The sequence below is a fragment of the Cygnus atratus genome, chromosome 3, assembly GCF_013377495.2.
Source record: "Cygnus atratus isolate AKBS03 ecotype Queensland, Australia chromosome 3, CAtr_DNAZoo_HiC_assembly, whole genome shotgun sequence".
Taxonomy (NCBI): Eukaryota; Metazoa; Chordata; class Aves; order Anseriformes; family Anatidae; genus Cygnus; species Cygnus atratus.
The window spans coordinates 12,098,014-12,114,126 of record NC_066364.1 but is presented as its reverse complement, the minus strand read 5'-3'; positions in this window follow the sequence as shown (position 1 = coordinate 12,114,126).

The following is a 16,113-nucleotide window of genomic DNA, read 5'->3' as shown; positions in this document are numbered from 1 at the left end:
AGTATGGATGTTACTAAATCTTTGGATTTCAGTTCACAGAAGGTACTCCTTCTCACTGCATTGACAAGCCCTGAGACAACTGTGAGTTTACTATGTGTTTCATTTTTAAATTTCCCCAGCAGCAAGAATGTGGCATGGATAAATATTTTTATTGATTTTTTTCTTTTTTTTGATTCCTGCCTCATATTCATGTAAAATTGACCTCGAGGACATCACTTGGGCCTCTGTAAACACTCATCTGATGGACTTCTCAGAGTTGGACTCCTCAGAGTTGAGATAAATAGCTTTGAATTATTTCATTAGGATTGTCTTAAGATTTAGGAGAAATAAAAAGTCAATCCTTGTCTTAGAGCAGAAGCTCATTCTTCTGGTACCTTTGCATAAAATAATTCTTGAACTTTCCAGAAATCTGTGAGTAAGAGAACCAAATTGCTCCAAATTCTTCATAAGAAAATGCACAGAAACAGTAAATTGTTGGACATGCTGTATATTTCTGTGCTCTGGAGAAAAATATTCCCCATTAATGAGTCTTTCAGTGTGATTGGTAGAGTGGGATCTTCATGGATCTTCATTTTGAATGACCCCTTGTGGCAAGGTTTTGGTAGCAGGGGGGCTTCAGGGGTGGTTTGTGTGAGCAGAGGTCAGCAGGTGCCCCTTGTCAGATCAGAGCCAGCTCCAGCCAGCTCCAGAAGGGACCTGCTGCTGGCCAGAGCTGAGTCAGGGAGTGATGCTGGTTGGGCCTTTGGGAGAGCAGACTGAAGAAAGGGGAAAAAATGCTGTGCAACAGCAGCTGGGAGAGAGGAGTGAAAACGTGAGAGAAGCAGCCCTGCATCCCCCAAGGTCAGCGCAGCAGGAGGGCAGGAGGTGCTCCAGGCATGCAGCAGAAGTTCCCCTGTGCCTGTGGAGAGGCCCCTGGTGGAGCAGGCTGTCCCCCTGCAGCCCATGGGTCCCACATGGAGCAGATCTCCACGCTGCAGCCCGTGGAGGAGCCCCTGGTGGAGCAGGTGGATGTGGCCTGGAGGAGGCTGCGGCCCATGGAGAGCCCCCGCAGGCGCAGGCCCCGGGCCAGAGCTGCAGCCCATGGAGAGGAGCCCACGCAGGAGCAGGGGGTCTGGGGGGAGCTGCCGCCCGTGGGGGACCCGTGCTGGAGTCGTTTGCTCCCGGGGGATGGATGGACCCCATGGTACAGACCCACCTGGGAGCAGTTCTTGAAGAGCTGCTGCCTGTGGGCAGCCCCCGCAGGCTCAGTTCGGGAAGGATGGCATCCCGTGGGAGGGACCCCACGTGGAGCAGGGGCAGAGAGTGACCGTGAGGTGGAGACGAAGCATCAGGGACTGGCTGCAACCCCCATTCAAGTTCCGCTATGCTGCTTGAGGGGGTGGGTGGGGGTAAGGTGTTTTTAGTTGGCTTTTAGTTTTCACTGCTCTAGACTGTTAGTAATAGGCAATAGTTTACATTAACCTCCCTTATGCTGAGTCTGTTTCACCCATGACAGTAATGGTGAGTGATCTCCCTGTCCTTATCACAGCCCTTGAGCCCTTTTCCATTGTATTTTCTCCTCCATTTCTTGTCAAGAGGGGGAGTGAGAGAGCGGTTGTGGTAGAGTTTAGCTGTCCATCAAGGTGAAACCACCACACCCTTTAATGCATTAACTACAGAAGAAACAAGACAACTTGATGACTTCATGCAGAAGTACTTGTTACTGTCCAGAGGGTGTCTAATAGCAGCTTATTCTTCTGTCACTGTTGTTCCTGTAACAACACTCGGGTCACTGCTATCTGCCGCAAGTTAAAAAACATTTTAGGACAGCTTTAGTCTGTGTGGGGTTTTGTGTTTTGTTTGCTTTTGATATTTTGTATTTGTTTTTAAATCTGCATTCAGGCATCTGTGTATAATGTTCTTTACAGGCAGCTTGTTCACATTCCTCTCTTTTTCTGACCGTCTTTAAATGCCTGCCCCTGTATCCTCTGCATTGCAGACAGTTGCTGTGGATTGTATTGATTTTAACTGATGCTGGTGGATTTGCTGTCCTTTTCTTCCAATATAAATTACAGAAATGTCATCCATGCTCTGTCAAATATTTGGCATAACATTTCTACATATATAGAATACAGGAAGAACAGGTTTTATAATAGCAGTAGTATCAGAAAATGCATTTTTTTTCTTCGTTGTATTTATTGTAGTTGCCTCAATTTTCAGCTTCTTTACCTAGTTTAAAGTGAAACAGTTTCTTAATGTGATAAGCCATATCTAGTGACGAGTCTGCATTTTAATAGGTTTGTTGTTTAGAATGGTAACACCCTCAGCCTTTTGGAACAATTGGCCTAGTTCTAGTAATTTTCTTGGTGTATTCTGAAACTAGTCATATTTTCTATAAGGGAAACTATTAGTAGCAGTAATAGCAAAGTATCTTTAAAAAAAAAAAAAAAGTGAAATTCCTTTATACAGTAGAGGTATTATATATGCCTTTACTGGACACTTGTTTTACCTTGAATTAATATTGGAAAGAACAGTTTCATTTATTCACAATGCTCATTTTAGACACTGTTTATCCTTGAAGAAATGAGCAACATGGGAAAGGTGATATGTCTCAATATGTGAGACCAAATCAGACCTATCAGCCTAATTTTATAATTCTTTCCTTGAGAGCAGACACATACATTTTAATTTTCTGTTCCAGTAGACCATGCAGAATGCATTATTTTTCTTCAGATACATCTAACTCTTTAGACTGCAAAATCTCTGCCACATTCAATGTGAGTCGTACCTGGCTCATGTCAGATATATGGGGCAGAATGCAGGTTTCAAAATCCACTTTAAGCAGCTAGCTAAACAATCTCCGTACCTGTTTTGCCTTTTTTTTTTTTTTTTTTAAATCTCGAAGTGCTGAAAAAGTACCTCTGTCTATGTCAAGCCTCCCTGCTGTGAGTAGGAGCATATCAGCTGAGCTCCAATGTGCCAGAATGTACAGACTTCTCACAGAAGTGCCTGTGGGATTTGGTCTACAAAGTTTCTCAGACCATATCTGATGCTGACAGGAGCAGACACCCTGCAGGACACATTTGTGACAGCAGTATCCACCTTTCGCCCTACCATTTCTGTGCAAAGTGGTATGAATTCTCTTTCCATCCTTACAAGGTGAAATCTCTATCTCCTAAACACACTAGGTAGCTATTCTGGAAGGCAGAATGAGAATGGAGGAATGACATCCTCTTCCTCACCACTGAAACTGTCTCACCACAAGAAACTAGTTCAAATCTCTTAAGAGCGCAACATCCAGTATCAACAGCATTCAGTGAAATGGTGATTAGGGGATTTGCTTGGGAGCAGCAAGCTGTGTCCAGGCCCACTTCCAGAATACTGTTTGTACATTTTCTAATTAAATATAAAAACAATATTATGATTAAGAACTAGACCCAGAACCATTGGTCTCTTTTAGCTAAGTGCCTACTGGTCAAATTATTAAAATAAAATCTTTATAAACCTTTCCATTATGGCCTGATGAGCTGTGTGAGGGACCTGTCTTCTCACCTGTAAAAGTGGCCTCCTCAGGAGCTGAAAATCCACCACTGTTAAGGTATTTTCAAAGTGAAGTGAGAAAAGCTGATTTAAATCTAAGGCAAATCAACAAATTGAAATATTCTAATTACCTGAGTTATGTGTTTATAGAGGTGTATATGTGCAAAAGTATGTATTGCTGTGTTCAGGTGTACGTTTATTGAGCTGGGAGGAAGGTAAGATTTTGTCTTTGGGATCCTGTTAAAATGTCACGTCAGCAGTCATTTCCTCATTTAGCCTTGCTGGCGGCCTTTTGGATAACATTTCCTGCACAATTGCTTCCAAAGAGAAGTTGCAGGCACCTACTCCCAGGCTGTGGAATGAAAAAGATAAAGGTGCTCTATAAACCCATGTAAGATATCTCAGAACAAAACAGAGGACCAAGACCTAAGACCCTTGTTTTCACCTTTTTTTCACCAGCTCTAAGTGAGCTTCACAAGTGTTTTGGGTCTGTTCTGAAGTGGCATTTGATAGTAAATTAGAGTTTCTTTGAAAGAAAGATGAAATAACTCTCTTGTGGGGGGTTTAACATTTGACCAATAACTTTGCAAGCCCCCAAAAAATCAAGAATGTGCTGGTTCTCTCTACCTGCATAGTGATAACAATTTTATCTCTGCCTTAAATTTCTTCCGTTATCATTTACAGTGGGAGAATGGAATCAGCAACACCTGATGTTATTGTGGCACAGTCAGATTCCAGGAATTTAACCAATTTCATGTGGCTGCTGGCAGTTGACTGGTTTACTTAGGATTTTCACAACACTAAGAGAAAACATTGTAATTCTGAATAAGCTGAATTGTGAGACTGAGCTCCAGGTAAACCAGACTTACTGGATCACCTTACATTTTCCTTAAGGCAATCGCCAAAGATATCAGAAAGCTCTGAATCTCAGGTACTGTTTGATCCGGATGAAAACTAATACAAAACCACTTTGGAGGTGTAACACAACTCTGTTTTGTGAGGCTGACTAAACTAAAAATATTTTTTCTCCTGCTCTCTTAGTGTTGTTTTCTGTGTGTTTGGTGTGAAAAGGCTCTGTGCATTCCCCTCATCTTTCCAATGAAAGCTGCCATCACCTCAAAGCCTGACCACGTCCTTGTTCCTTTAAGGAACCTCCCGGCTTCTCCCTCTGTGGCAGAATTGATCCCAATGCCGTCTCTGCCTCTCTCTCCCTGCGCTCCAGAAATTTCCCCTTCTATGAATGCCCATTTCCTCCTCAGGAAGGAGCAATCTCACCTCTTCCTTGGGGGCTCCTTCCGGGGGAAACAGCCAGAAACATAAGTTGGAGCCTTCCCTGCTGCCCTGGAGCCCCTGTTTGATGCCAGGCTGGATTATAAACCACGATTAGAATAAAAGGCCAAAAAAAAGTGAAATACATTCTCTTGGGTGGAAAACATGGTGATACAGCAGCTTAAGTTAGAAGCATAAATTCAATCTGCAATTGTCACCTAAGGTTAAGTTTGAAGTTTCAAGGTATTTACAATAATTATACAATGCTGACATGCCCTTTATGTTCAGAGAGTTTATTTTATGTTTTGGCTGAAATGCTAAGTCAACACACTTTTATTCCTTAATGTTTTTCGATTCCTTAACATTCATTCATTAATTCCTTAATGCTCTAGTACTACTGCTTTAAAAGTAAGGGTTTTGCTGCAGTGTCCTGGCCAAACACCAATTTGGCACTTGGACAATTTTGCTTAACTAAACCAGAGTTTCTGCTTGATACGATGCAATTATTTGCTGTCTTAAACTGCTGTGTGGTGCTCTTCATTGCACTTCAAAACTAGCTGGTTTTCAGTGTTGCTGGTAATTAATTCTTCAAATTAGTGTAAATTCACAGCACTTTACAGAATGTGTATCTGTGTGTGTGTGTCTCTGGTAGACACAAAATCTAAAAGGTTGTCTTGGAATAAGAGAGAGCTGATAGAGAGAGCCCATAAGTCCTTTTTCAAATTAGTTTTGCCGAAGAAGAAGAAAAAAACTTGTTTTTAAATGTAGTGAAAGTTGCAAGGAAAGGTATCCAGTCCTTCTCACACAATTATCTTTCAGCTGACGTTTGCTAGATTTCAGTGAATTAATATTAATGATTCTCCAGAACAAAAGTAATGTAATAAGAAAAACTTAACACAGTATTTTGGCCACTAGAAAGCTACTTCCTGCTTGCCTAATAAACCTATTTCCTAAATTTTAGAGTAAAAAACATAAATGTAAATTTAATGTTAACATGATTTTTGTTACAGATCACACTAAATTAGGAGCTTCGAGTTGAAACTTGTGTATTTTAGGAGAGATTCAAATTATTTCACTCAAACAACAATTAGATTTCATTTCTCTGTACAACTGTTGTTACCTGTAATCATCGTAGTTTTTAACTATTTTCATTTTCTCACTCAAAATAAAAATCACGGTGCATTTTACCCTCACATCTTTATTAGATAGTTCGTAATTAGTGTTATTTAAATAGGAAATACCATTAATACTCTTGTCATGTTTTCAGTATTTCATCTTTATATTTTAATTTAAAGAACTAACATTTTACAGTTTAGTCCTGGCTAATGCTTGTTTCTCCTTGTTACAAAATCGGTGGCAGTGAAGAGCGGCCAACAAGAAAACATCAGTTATTCTGATTGCAAGTCAGTCCTGATCCGGAGTACACAAACTAAATTATTGATGCTCTCTTGTCTTCAAATGGCTTGGAATCAGACCCTTTGAGAAGTCAATCAATAGCATCAATCACAACTGGGAATGAATAGCCAAATCAGTTGGTTAATCAAGAAATAGAATTTAAAATTTGTTTTGATGGTCACAGCAAATTGAACAATGCCAAGAAATACTGTAAATTAACATTTCGATGAGTTACATTCCCGTACTGAAAAATCCATTCTGATTGTTTTACTTTGTTAATTTTAGGGAAAAGAAAGATTGAAATGAAAGTTAGCTTGCCTATGGCATGTAGAGAAAGTGTAGGATTTAAAAGTGTTTTTACATGAAATGTGTTGAAATTGCCGTGCATTTAAAAGCAACAGAAACATTGGAGTCACTGGATGGGTGAGAAAATAACTATCAAGACTGACTGTAATGTTAACATCTTTTTTTAATGGCTTTTTTTTTTTTTTTTGTATCCTCATCTCCTCTTGCAACAATTTTAGGTTCTCAATCTTCATAGCATTTTATAGGATCAAAACCAAATTTATTTATATCAAATAAATTGGTATTAGAGTACTGTAATTGAAAAGAAAAAGTCTTTTAATCTTCTGTAAGATAACATGAATTTATATGAAATTGAAAAAAGATACCTTAATTGCACCTTAAATTCAAGAACAATTATTACAGCTGACAAGTGCTACATCTGAGGTGAAACAATTTTGAGAAGATAATCTGCTGGATGATACCAGTTACCTTCATCTGCTGAACACTGCTGTTATAAACATGTGGGTTCATGTGGCTGAATTTTGTGGAATCGGAGATTTATGAACAGATGAACAATAACAGAATATTTCTCTGTCTTACTGGCTCTCAATGTTATGCAAAAAAGATTCCAAACAGAGTAAGCAACATTACATCAGCCCACACTCATGAAGCACAGCCTTCCAGGTTGAAAGCACGAACAAAATGCATCACAGCTCTCTTTGTCCAAATAATGAATTTTTTAAAAGTACATATTTTTCAGAAGTTTGTGCAATTCTTTTGAGTTTTATACTTGAGGAAAGATTAATATGAGGCAGTCCTCTGAAATTTTATTTGCCTGGTATTTATTTTGACCCTTTTCCTTTTTTTCAGATTGTGTATTTCCTAGATCTACATCATATAAACGTATCATCTCATTGCTCATAATTTTTGCACAACATCGTTATTCATGGCAACAATCCTGTAGCTGATGTGAGGAACCAGATAAGAGCACAGGGAATTCAGCAGCTTACAAAAACACATTTTAGACTGCATTTTCTGAAGGTGCACTTTGGTGTAGGTTCATAAGGTAATGTTAAGTAAAGGTTATCAATGAAAAGTAAGGTTTCAAATCATATTTACTTATGCTTTTCTTTAAGGAAGAATGATAATCATCCAGAGTGAGGCCTCAGAGGGTGCCCAGTGCTACCAATGGACGTGCAGGAGCATTCTCTGTCTCAGCTGGCTTCAATGAGAAAGACTGAGAACACCGTTGTAGATATCTGTTGCCAATAACTTGGTCTTTCATAGACCAAATTTCTTGTCTTTCATGGAAAAGAAAGTTTTCTGAATTGTCTCAGATTCTACCAAGAGAAATGATCAGGAGAAGTATTGATGTTATATGCTTTGCATGACAAATGCATCAGAAAATAAATAAGGCAGTGCATCTCCATCATTTTCTAAGGAAGGTCAAATAGAGTCCAGACTCTGAAAGTGCTGATATAGGCACACAAGAGTGGCTAGGAAGTGCTGGAGAAACCGCAGCTGTTGCTTTCGCTGCGATTGAAATCTGGCAGCTATCCTAGAACTGGCTTACTAAATTGAGAACATGATAGAGAAGGTTACTAATGGTTGATAAGATTGACAGTGGGGAACTTGACAATCAAATCAATTTAATCACAACCTCCATAATAAAGAGAATGCTCTGAGGTATGATGTTCTGTCTGATAAGAAGCGAGTTACAATACCTTTGACAGTTTCCACGAGACCAGTACAAATTCACCACAGCATTCACCAAAGAAACTCTGGATACAAAAGCATTGGATACAGATGCAGGAATAAAAATAAGTAAATAAATAAATAAATAAAAAGGTAGAGAATCTTGCAATAAAAGTGAATTGAGAAATAACATCCTGGTGGACAAATATGATAATGTGAAGCAGGAAATACAAGGATGGGAGAAAAGAAGTTGAAGCCATTTTTCTAAATCAATTGTATATGAATACAGTGTCATGGAGAGAACTTCTAACAGACTCAGTTTGTATGGTTTCATAGAGAGATACAATCTGAAATGCTGCAATTTTTCACCTGATTAAATATGTTGATACAAAGGACCTTTGCTCTTCTAGATACCTCAACTCATGAGAGAGCCAGCAAAAAGGAGAGTTGCACTTTTGCTTCAAAACTCTCATTGACTAGAGGACTTGCATTTCAGCTCTGAGTTTTTTCTGTCTCTGTGAGAGAATAATGCTTCAGAATGGGATTTATTCAACAGGCCATTAGTCATTTTATTCACTCTGAGCAGATTAGATGGCCAGATGGTGCTGGAAGAAAGCTGTGCTATGAGCAGTGAACTATTGTGGGCCTTGCCAGTGGGTCAGACCCAGATGTATCCTACAGCCGGGGTTAACAAAAGTAACAATCTGGGCATATGACTGCAAAGCAACAAGACCTTAGCATCATAACAACTAGCAGAGAGAGGCCCAAAAGACCATTTCCAGATTAGTTATACCTAAACTTAACAGCTTTTATTCCTTGTTGTACTATCAGACTGAAACAGGGAGACAATTTTGGAGAATCTCTGCTGGATGAGGATCTATTGCCAGCTTTTCCAACTGCAATGTACCATTCTGGCACCAGAATGAACTCTTTGCTAAACACAAGTACTTGGACTCGATTTCTCAGTGGAGTGGATTTCAATGAAACTGAGGCTGAGTAGTTTCTAAGTATATTTTGATATACTTCAACATTTACACTGGTCTAGGAACTGAAGTGATGAAACAGTTGACAAGAATTAAACTTCTGCAAGAGTTACAATTCATTACTAATGTCATCATCGCAGAGACTAATCCTTCTTCAAAGAGCTGACACTAACCTGAGACTGAGATGGAGAACAAACTGCCTTGCTTCCTGCTCCAGGAATCACTGCCCCCTCCACAGAGTTCAGAGCTCTCAGTGACATATCAATATGAAATCTTGTTTATACACAAATAAAAACATTTGCAGTTATGTTCAGTGATGCCACACAGAGATAACAGTTACTATGGTGTGCATTTAAGAACTGGGAGCTCAGAACACTATGACCACTGCAGTGACCGTCATGTGTTCTAGCATTAGTTGTTCTCATTTCTTCTTCTGAAGTTCATCAATGTTTTATAAATACTTAAATATTCACGAGAGAGATCAGAGTGATATAACAGGTTAAACTCTCACGTTCTTCAGAAGGTAGGACAAGCAGCTGTCAGTTCTTGTTAACGACGATTATACAAAGTAAACTGTCAACAGTTGAATGTCTGAGTACACTCATACACTGAGACACCTGAAACATTCACCAAGCAGGCAGAAGTGAAGTGATGTTTCTCAAGGCAGGACTGGAACAAAAGCCTCCCACATCAACATTGTCTAAGTGTCCTGACTCCTCACCAAGGGCAATGCTCCAGGCTGGTGGTGCCTGAAGTTTACTGCGGCAGTTCTGTTGTTTACTTTTGTTAGAAATATCTACACTAGAAACAAAATATTATGTTTAAGATTGAGCTAAATGTTTTCTTGATTCAGAATAAATATTTTTCAGCCTTTCATTCCCATGAGAAAAGAAAAAAAAAAAATCTACTGCAATACAGGCATTACTTTTTCATGTTTGGCTCAATCACCAAACAGAAAACCATCTATTGCACAGCCTTAAGAGATCACCCTTCTCATAAAGAAACAACATGGCATAAATTGTCAGTATTGACAGAATTGACAGAAGCACAGTAAGAACTACCAAAGTACAGCGTGGGACAAGGATGGCAACAAGAGCCCCAGTATTTTGCCACAGATACGCAGTCACAATAGACAGCCTAGCAATGTCAACAGGCTGTGGCAGGGTCGACTTCAAAAGCCATTGGCAGACAAGCACCAACAGCAGGAAGCACAGCAATGATAGATGAATGAGCAAAGCCAATTAAAAAAAAAAATAAAAAATAATTAAAAAAAAAGCTTAAAAAGCAAACAGAACAGTATAGACAGGAGAGCGAGTTGCATGGCAACATGGGAATCAAGAGGGATATTTGTAAGTTCATCACTCCCTGAAATTTCAGATGGCTCAGTGCCAATAAAAGTGTCAATTGTTATCAAATTGGGAAGCTCAATAACGCTTCTTTGAAACATGAGAATATCAAACGCTGAGTGAATTTGGTAGCCCAGAATTACTGATGATAACAAGAAATTTCTGATTATAACAAGAAATCATCTTCAAAGTGTCCTGAAGGAGTTAGTATTTCTGACTGGCTTCTACCACAGAGTTGCCTAACATTGTCCATCTGCTGTTCTAGGGACTGTCCTGAACTTGTTGATTCAAAAAAAAAAAACAAAAAAACTGTCAAGAGCAAAGCAGTAAATGACTGAGTGTATAGGTATTCGGTGCAAAGACTGACAGACTCTGATTATTCCAGTTTTTGATTGCCCATACCTCACTGTCTTGCAGACTAGTATCTCAAGAAGTCCTTAAGAACCGTACCTAGAAATCAGGCTGATTTTGAATATCTTCTAATATTTTCTTTGCAGAAAAAAGTAGGTTTATGCAAAAAATACCGCTAGTGATGGCCATAAGAAAATCTGGCAATAGTCAAACAACTGTTTTAGCAATAAAAAAGGACATAAAAAGAGGAGTTATTTTTCTGTCTTTTTTTTTTCTTTCTCTCTTACCTTGGAAGCTTCAGAAAAAAATTAAAAAAAATAAAATAAAAAAATAGCAGCCTTAATAGAATAAGTGGGACTGCATGAAATATCACTGTACTTTTGATTATTTTGTTCCATTAATGACATGGTTCATACAGGTAAAGATTCATTTTAGAAATAAAAGCAATTACAAATACAATTCTATGTTCAATATTATTAGTTCAGCATTTTAGAAAACATTAAGATTCCCATAATGAGTCCTAACATTGAACCATTTTTATTTCTTATAAAATCTAATTTCATTAACTTATCTGGGAAATGCAAGAAATCTATTATTCCTTTGTTACTGAACATGAAAACACATTCAATAGTGTGCAGCTGAAAACTTGTCTGTACATATTCCTGAGGCAAAATGAAAAGTAGGTGGAGAACAAGTATAATGAAAGACTCGATACAAGCTTGGACTGTTGATTTTTTTAGTGGAAATTTTTTTAGTAGAAGAGCACAAACATGTATTTTTAAAAGCTGGATGAACAAATAAGAATAGCTCTGGGCAGATCTAATCTGCACAGCTAGCACTTACAGTATGCATTAAAGAATTCAAGCTGACATTGACCTTGGCAGCACTTACAAAGGAAGAATTTTCACAAGGATGAACACATCCTACGCTGTGTCTTTGGTTTTTTGAACAGTCTTGTATCTTTTTCCAGTATTAACTATACTTATTTCTCATACCTCCATTCTTTGTACCCTATAATTATTTTCAAGCAATAACATACTAAATACATGGGATAAAAAGAATAGTAGTATAGTGTACTATATCATAATTCAAGCCTCCCTCATCTTTTTTAAATGATCCTCTTCTGAAAATGTCAAAACATTTTTTTCTACAGCTTTCTCCCGACCTAAAAGCTATTTTACAGATCTATTGTTAATGACAGTGTTTTTTTAAAAAACAAGTAATAAAATATACATGTAAAATAGAAAGATATATGAAAAATGAGCATAGGACTATCCACAAAACTTATTTCATAGGGAGCAAAAGAAGAGTTATGGCACTTTCCTTATGGCACTGGCTCCAAAATCTATACCATGTTCAAATTCCCTTGATCACCCGTCATAGGTTCCTGGAAAGTGAAGATTTCTAACACTACTTTTTTTTCATAACTGTTCTTGTTACAAAGCCAGACAACTTAGAGCAGCCAGTGTTAACACAGGCATACATGAAAGTGGTCAGAGAGGCATACTGAGACAATTCAGCACCTCTCCATTACCAATGGACCTCTTGCAGGGTGAAGATAGAAGACCAGACCAGTAGTTCACCCCAAGGGGAAAGTTATAATGTACTTCTGAAGCACAAGCATATAAGAGATGAACTTTGGCATGCCTGAGCAGGTAAGCCCTGTTGTAACCAGGCTAAGAAAGGTCAGCTCTATTTGCTTCCTACCATGCCAGAACATCAGCAAGTTCAGGGATGAAAGCAACTAGAGAGCTGGAAGAAAGTAAGGCAAAAAGAACGTAACGGTACCTAGGATAAGGGGCACAAGTTGCTGGCTTCATTGTCACAGAAGACATTACAGTTTTTCTCGAGTAAAAGTCTTCTCCAGAAAGGTTGGGATTGGTTGGAATGGATGAGAACAAAACTAAAGATCTGTCTTCAGACGTTTATGAGACTTTACCTTTCCCACGGTCAGCTCCTACCTGGTGCATACATATAGCACCTCCCTCCACTTAGGTATCCCTGGACGTGCTCCTCCAATACACTAAATAATTTTAAATTTGAGAATATTCCTTTGTCTACAGTGTAGATCAAATGAACTCTGGACTACTCACAAATATTTTTTTTCCTTAGGAAGGAAAGAAGTTTGCTTTCTATGAGCAGGTTTTTTCTTTGTAATTTTGCCTGTAATAAATATCATAGCAATAAGGAATAAATAAATTAAGAGTACACAGAGAAACTAAAAACATAAATTATAAGAGTTTTGGGATACGAACCATACTTTTATTCAAGATTTACAATAAACGGTGAGTTTGTGACCAGATGTAGCCATAAACTGTATTCAAAGTCATGAAATATATCATTGCCAATATATTGTATTAGAGGCTCCAAAATTCCATTTTTAATGAGAATACATTCTGGTTATACTTTAAAACAAGGTAGGTTTAGATAGATAGATAGATAGATAGATAGATAGATAGAAATCCATGCTGGAGCATTTATTTTTCAAGTTTCTTTGGCAAGCTTTGTGTATTTTTGCATACTTAAGATTTGACAGAAAGTATTTTAACAAAGAACAGGTCTAGGCATCTTAGTGCATATACTGAATAAATGTTTGTATTGAATTTTCATTATGACTTCTGGTTAAAAATACATTTTTTAATTCAAGGGGTCTTGTGGAGGGAAGATGTTAAATTACAAAATGGAACAGACACTTCTTTTAAGCTATCAACACAGTCTCTTCTATCACTGCATTGACTCAGATCAAATATCAAATAGTAGCGTATATTTTATAAAATGTCTGACTGTTTACTTTGGTTATTTTATAAAATCACGATGAACTAATTTTGCTTAAGAAATTAATCATGACTTGTAAATGTTAAATTGCTGCATTTCATATAAACAGCTGTCACACTTCCATTTATGACCTGGACCAACAACAGACAAATGTTGAAAACAGTGTGGAAGCCTGTCTTTATTCAGACTTAACAGAAATAATATTGAACAAAATAACTTTTAGTTTGCCCAGGTAGTTTTAAATTGTATTCTGAGTTTATCTAACGCTGTCTAGAAATGGTTTGGCAAGGAACATAGTAGGTAAAGAATGTGGCCACGTATGTTCTCTAATGGTATGTGGAAATGACGTGTTGGGATGTCCCTGTTGGGAGCAGAGTGTTAAGATCAAAACTGGATGTGATTTTAAGAGCAGAAGTTGAGCTTATTCTTAACCACATGAAGCTTCTTGGTAATGAATGTTCACAATATGCCCTGGCACCATCTTGCTTGTTGGAGAACCTTTTAGTAAATGTAGTCACTCCAGCCCTTTCTCCAATTCATTCTGTCAGAAGTCTGTTATATATTCTTTTTTTCAGAAACTGTCTTACCAGCAGTGGGAGAAGGAGCAGGGCTTCATCGTGGGTCTCAATTCAATTCCCTGAAAGAGACAGTAGTTATACTTCTAATACACAGCTGTTGTTACAAAGCTGGATTTTATGTATTGCATTTGTTCACCTACTAACCACCCGCATTTGTCCAAAATAGCCTGAGAAAAGCAGTCTGAGCATTTCATCCAGTCATTCAAAGGTAGAAAAAAAGAGACATTCAATTACTATTTATTAAAAAATCACATTATTGGTACATATAACAAAATTCAAGTTCATTAGGCTATAATTGAATCCTTTTTGTATTAAATAAGCCATAGATATATTTATTATTATAGCAGCTGATAAAAAATCATTCAAAAATTATATTTAGTCTTTTATGCATTATTATTAAAATATAAAGGCACTTCACCACCTGCATTTCTGTTACAGTCAGCATTATTAACTGAGCTTAATTAATTCAAAAAATATCACCAGATACTGTTTCTGCAATGAAAAAAAAAATCAGAATCTATACACATTGCTTTAATAAAATATGCAAAGACATATGGCAGGATCTTCACTTGGCATTTATCTGCACAGCTTCAGTGAAGTCAATGGAACAAGGCCAATTCATATAGCTGATTTACACAGCTGAACACTCGCATCCTTCTTTCCAGTGTAACAAGGTACCTGAGCTTTTTCGAGTTGATCGTTAATAGGGAAGCTAAAGTTGGCAGAAGGCCAGTTTGGCATTCCCAGTGCCAACCCTTCCTCTGTTATTTAAGATGAGGGCATGTTCCTAGCAGCTATCTCCAGCTGAATGATCAGCAAAGCATAAAGATTACATAATGTCTCAGCTGGACTAGTCTTTTCAATTGTCTGCATGGTCCAATTTTTGTCCTTTTCCTTGGCTGATTTGTGTTTTTTTTTTGTTGGTTGGTCTTTAAGTTTGAGAATGCATTTTTATATTTCCAGTACATTTTCCAGTATACTTTGGAACATTCTTGCTAAAACTTTACACTGTTAAACACAACAAAGTTTGCTGCTGAGCATAAATTCAGTGAATTAGGATCTTGTCTCTTGCTCTGAAACAAGTGGCTCTCTGTTCTATACACAAGAGAATTCTGGTATTTTCATATGAAAGCATTAAGTAAAGAGATATCTTGCAAAAAACATTGCAAGATTCATTGATTTAAAAGTATGCATGTTTCTGACTTCTAAATATTGTATGTAATACAGTTATAAGTATATAATTACTGGTTTTATATTTATATTACTGGTATAATAATTATATTGTATATAATACCACCTAACATTTGGATATTTTAACAACATTTTAAGGTATTTCTAACTTGTATCAGGCTTTTTCTATCTTTTTACCAGATAATAGTGATCTTCAGTGCAAGTGTGAGGTGTAGGGTGGGTAACAACATAGAGAGAAGATTTTTCCAAAGAGATCAGAGAATGTGTTATGCAAAAATATCACTCACAAATTGTAAGAAATCCTCCTATTGTCAACATCAACCTTTATGAATCCGAGGTAGAAGCCATTGGTAAGAAGTCATTCCTGAAAACTAATTCATGTTGGAAAACACTCAAGGGACTGCTTGCCCGACTGTGAGGACAAAACTCCAGGGGAGACATTCAGATACCTATGGACCCGCTCTCAAGCCAGATATATAGTAAAAAAAAAAGTTAGCTACAGAATTTTCTTCTGTCACTACTTTCTTGTATCCAGTGGAACTTAAGCTGTTACTTCTTAGCTGATTAATTACAGGCTCACTTGCACATTCCTCAAGGGAGCTGATTAACCTCCCTGCCTTAGAAGCTGCTTCTGAATTGCTTGGAGTAGATGTGGAGGCAACCATGGCAAGAGCAAGGTATCAATCGTCTTCCCACCCAAGATCTTGGTAGAGTTGATAGCTGAGC